Source organism: Stegodyphus dumicola, chromosome 6 (genome assembly GCF_044657685.1).
Source record: "Stegodyphus dumicola isolate Sdum_Otavi_A_Nest chromosome 6, ASM4465768v1".
Lineage (NCBI taxonomy): Eukaryota > Metazoa > Arthropoda > Arachnida > Araneae > Eresidae > Stegodyphus > Stegodyphus dumicola.
The window spans coordinates 50833548-50839547 of NC_140773.1; positions in this window are offsets into that span (position 1 = coordinate 50833548).

Here is a 6000-nt window from a genome sequence, read left to right on the forward strand (position 1 = left end):
ATGCTATTACAATCCTACAAGCAAAGTTAATCCCTGAGAGGAGCAAAGAGACTCAAATAATGACACTATTACAAATTAATCCTCACCATGAAGGAAAATCCACAAGTTCAACTAAATAATTTCATGAAGAACTTATTTTCCTTTAACAATTAAACTAAATTACAATAATTTAAATAAGGTTATAATTCCTTAATCAATCTAATACTTTTACTTAATCGGCACACAAAAAATGATTTTTATAGAGTTAGGTTAAATTTATCAACTACAAAAAATTTAAAGTTCAGCAAATTAAAATATTTCAATCCTTTTAACTGCAGAACTCTATTACCTCAGACAATTAAAGCAAACAAACAAACAAACAAACAAAAAAACTTAGCTTTGACAATCCAGACGGGCAGCTATGGGATGGGTGATAGGAAAACCATCTTGACGCAAATGGACGTCGTATTACTGAATAAGGCGCAATCATCTGTTATTAAGAAGCAGGCGACAGTTCTTGAAAATGGCAATTAACACTATGCAAGATGTATGACCGAACAAGGTGGGTAGGGCAACGGTGACAGCAGGAAACCATCCCTTCAGAAGGTGGACAACACAGCCGATTCAGTTGAATTGAAGCAAACTTCCGCTAAGATGACGCTCCGATGCTCACAGAGACATTTTTGTTAAATTCGAATCTGAAGTGTGTCTTAACACACACTTAAGATGAAAGTTCAATCCTGATGCAACGTAAAGGATGAAAAGTTCCTAGAACTCCGAGGAGCAAGAAATAGATGACACTACATGAGGATCTTCCTTTCTCTCTGGGTACGGTGTCTTAGTTGTTTTCTTCACGACGGTTAGACCCAGGGTTGGAAGTACTTGATGACATATTGAAAAAAATGAGTAGTACGATGGAAAATTTAGCTAGTATCGATGTTTAAGGTATTAAAAAAATTCTGTTATCTCATTCCGTTATTTCACTTGGTAGCTGACGCAGAAAATTTCTCGGGCCGAAGGCCACGAGAATCCGCAACTTGGACAAATAATTAAGTAAGCCTCAGGAAGCAACGGCCTAACAATGGCCCTTCCAAAAATGGTATTCTCTCGAACATGATTCCGAAAAATCAGCTGACGGCTAGTACACCATCAATATGCAAGTGAAAGAGTCCAAAAAGTGACCTCGTTCCTCAAAACAACCCGTTAAAAGGGGACGCGCCGGAATACCAACTTGGCATAGCTCACTCCCCGCCAAAAATTAAACCAGTTGCAACTTCAGCATTCCTTCATGTTAACAATCTCGCCAAAGCCACCACTTTGAAACCCCAACGGAAATTCTAAGCCGCCAAGCCGTCGCCAATCAGCCACGTCTCGCGAAGGGAAGAACTTGGAATTTCAACAACCCTGTAAGCAGTTCCAACGAAGGAACGCTGAAAACTCGAAAAACGACTATTTTACCGGAAAGAGGGCACTTCTTCTCCCAGAGTAGAAATCACAATGACAACGGAAAAAACTATTAATTAAAGCTCATAACTAAAATGCAATTAAAGTTAGGAAAACGAAAGTTATGTCAAATTAAAGAGCTAATTTTTCTGCAACCAATGATATTAAATACTAAGAAATCGACTTAATTTTTATCATGAAAAAATGAGTTTATTACATGAAAATTCCCCTATATCCATTGTCTGAGTGTACAAGATTGAAGACGCTGTTCGCGTAAACTCGAATAGCCGAAATAGATTACACTAGAATTAATAAGCCAAATAAATGAATATATCCAAACTTGTTGTGTAGCTAAAATTTTGAATATTTACAAATTAAAATTTTGATTCTTATGATTCACTTAATTATACTAAATTTGCTACACAACATAATTATGTGATCTAGACTGTTTTTACTGCACGTTTGTAATTTCCGAAACTTTGTATCGATAAAAGAAATAAATTTCAGTCACGTCACGCTCTTTTAAAGACAGTTTTAGGCCGACAAGAGAAATTTCATAAAAAAGTTTTAATTTCGACTACGACACATCGATAACATATTGAATAAGCGAAATTTTGTTATTCATAATTCCGTAATATTTATTGATTACCAGGACTTTTTCATTATAAAAAAATCTTGATTCAATTAACAAATACAGAATTTTTTTAAATTATTCAAGAAATTTATTTTATTTAAACATACACATATTATATTAGGTTATTTACGGAAACCTTATTAATTAAAGACTGTAATACAAGGAACAATAGGATAAATGTATTGATCAAGTAACATTTTGCTGAACATTTTATATTAAATTAAAAAAATTGCTTTTATGTCTATTCCGTCTATTTTGCACGAATACTGTTTGATAATTCAAAGTGGAACTTAAGTGGAAACAAAGTGGAAAACACGGAACCCAAATTTTGGGTACAGATATATAATGAACGGACAAAGTATCGACAACTTCTAGAAACCTACGTCGTGTCATCGTAAATTACATTATGTCATACATGTAACTTTCGTTTCCCGAGAAGCACATGCTACCGCTGTGATGACTGTTTTTGGTTGCTTGGAGCTAAGTGTACCAACATCAGTATCTTAAAACTCATCATTAATGCTCTGTTCTAAATTTTCCTGTAATTTACTTGTCTGTAACGTACTTCGAAAAACATTTCAAAGCTTTCCCGAAATGAAGTCTGGACTTATCACATAGGCGACTGTAATACTATAGTCTGTTGGTTTAAAATAGGAACTACAGAGTAAATTTTTTCTAGCCGGATTGCTTCCTAACCAGAGAAGAGACAGCTGCAGCAGAGGATTCGAATTGCCTAATTTTTCGCCCACTCCATTTGCATTCAGTGTATTTCACTTCGTGCAAAGCACATGAATAGAAGTTGACTTCAACTATAATCTCAAATGAGGTGCAGAAAATAAGCGCCGTGCGATAATGACCATACGCACTACAGTCGCAAAAAGGAAGAACTGGAAAGCCAATGTGCTGGGGCTCCTACTACAGCCACTCACAGAATCTCAATGTAAATGAAATGCGTATGGATTAGTATGGGGCCTCTATGATCTTGGGGTCACGGGACGGCTCTGCCACTGATAAGTAGCCCAATAACCCTTGCAGGAAACTAAACAGGCTAGGTGAGAGAAGAACGTGAGATTAATTCAGTATTTTTCTAATGTAAATTTAACTGATGTATATCAAAAAGTTTTTAATCTTAAAATTTTACTTTGTTATACATAAAGCAAAGACGAAAAAAAAAAAAAAAAAAAAAAAAAAAAATCTATCACCGAGCATGAAGGAAATAAATTAACGAAACCTTAGTTTCGGATTATAATTAAAGACACCTTTTTGATATTTTTAGCCCAAAGGAGCAAGTTTCCCAGAAGGGCTATTAATTTCGTTTTGGCGTTTTGCGTTGCTTCACTATAAACGGCGTTTCACTTTTCAAACTGTTGCCACCAAGTATTAGAGCTCTGTATTACATTTAAAGGAATTAAATAATGAAGAATCTGCATAAATGTATGCATGTTTCTCGCACTGTGATAAAACAACGGTACCTAAAGCCATCAAATTTTGAATAACGTGCGTCTCTTCTTGAATATGGGCATCTGAAAGTCCAAATTTGAAATTTGTTCTATTATCTATTTCATATCTAGTAAAACATTAACGAATTTTTGATTAAGAAAGTCAACGATTTCAAAGCGAGCAGTAACAACACCCTGTGCGGAATAAAATATTTTTATCTTCAGCGTGCGAGACTGTGTATCGGAAATTCTATAGATATGTTGTTTTTAAAGTATTTTGTGATATTGCTGTTGAATTGAACTTTATGGTTTAAATCCGAAGAACATGATATTCAATAAATAAAGGTAACACAAAAAGTTAAAAGGTTTCAGATTTTCTTCAAATCATTATTATTATTACGTAAATTCCGAATATATATAATGCAATTTCGAAACAATTGCGAACAGATGTCGCCACTAGTCAGTTTATGACACTTTCACTTGACTCCATTCGTAAGAAAGATAAACTCCTAACGTTGTTTTAATAGTTAGTGTAAATGCTAAATATCGGAACTCTTCAAAAATATAAAAATTAATGTTTCTAGATATGAATTTTACTGTATCAGAAAAATTCGCAGATTACCTTTCAGTGAGGGCCAGCCAAAATTTTATAATTTAAAATGGTACGGATGGGCAGTGGTGGTGACATCTACATTTTCTGAAAGAAATCAATTATAACGAAATTTATTATTTAAATCATCACACCAATTATTCTTATATAGAAAAACGGATTAACCACAGATTTATTAAAATATAACTTATGTATTAAATGAGCTTTATGAATCATTAAGAAGTAACATTTTCCACAAAAGTAAAAGGTTAGATACCACCTTTCACATAAAACTGCCTGTTTTTTTATAAGAATGATGGGATAGCATTTTTTCATAAAATGGTTTGACTTTCTAATGAAAAAATGATATGAATATTGCTATAGCATATTATAGTATTCTGTGCAAACGCTCTTTTCACAGTTAATTAAAACTGGCGAATTTTAATAATCTAATTTTTATTTTTATAAGTTGCTTATGCTTATAACTGTACCGATATATTATTGATGTAACGTACTATATAGAACTTGAGTCCGAATTAATAAGTACCCTGTTACAGAATTACAGAAAATGAATCTTACAGAATATTAAAGATTCAAAATGAAGTAGATTCCACAGGAATTGATAAAACATTTAATTTCTGTCGAAGTTTATTCAGTGATTTGTATCAAAAGTTTAAGTTCCTTAAAAGAAAACTACTAACGGAATTTTTAAGATAGTATACAATATCTTTACAGCATACATAACTGCATCAAATTATTCTGATGTTCTTTTTTACTTTAACCTGGCAAAAAGAAATAAATTTGATAATGCAAAAAAAAAAAAAAAAAAAAAAAAAAAAAAAAAGGAAAAAAACTAATCTTGCAACTGTAGTAGACGTTTCTGAATTCTCATTTCTGGAATTTTGTTTATTTATTTCGATTCCTTTTATCAAGACAAACATTTTTGTTGCGTTTATAAAATGTTGCTTCGCAGTTGAACTCCAAACTTTTTGATGCTGACGTCCGGCCAATTACGTTATAATATGGCAATATACTGAGCGGTTAGCTAATTTATTTCAAAATCAAGTGTTGAAAATAGTCTAGTTACTTGCGAAAGAAGTTTATTTTTGAGGAGAATTTTATAAGACTAAGTAACTCTTATTTGAAGTTCTGCAGATGTAGAAAAAATGCAACTCGAGTTACAGGACATTAATTAAGGCCTCAAAATAACTTGTTCAGAGTAAGGAATAAGACAGCATGTTCAAGACTGATCTCAGTGCAAGCTTTTTTCTTCAAAGACACGCGTGGTATTCATTGATCAAAGACTGAATATTTCCAAATAGCCAGACCTTGGCTGAATACTTAATCTCAGAAATCCGAACAAGAAACTAGCACTGTACCGTTAACCACTTGCAACAATGAACTGACTCAGTTATTAGGAAACTTCATCAAATGCCTGCGTTATCGTGTACATTATCAGTCTTGAAATGGAAAGGGAACATTGGTTTGCATCCATGAAGTGGAAAATCGATTTCATAAAAATGACAGTCTTCCTGCTGACTAGAAACATGACTTTTGAATTTGAACCGAATACTCGAAGAAGAATTCTTTAATTTGCAGTAGGGGTAACTTTTAATATGTCGAAAATATCTAAAAGAAAAAATTAAGCCTGAAAGAATAGGATAAATTGTTAAAAGATTATGAGGCTTTTGATAACTGCAGCCAAAGAGAAGCTGGATTTGAACTGAAAATTTCCTAAACAGACCTGAGCGATTTCTTTTAACAAAGAGCTAAATTTGTTGAAGTGATAATGAAAATTCTAATGTGTCACAAAAGTGCTTAGAAAATCGAGCTGTGTTGAAACTGCTTTTCTACGATGGTTTCAAAGTATGAGACTAAAACATGTTCGAATTTTAAACCTCTTCTGACCACAAAAG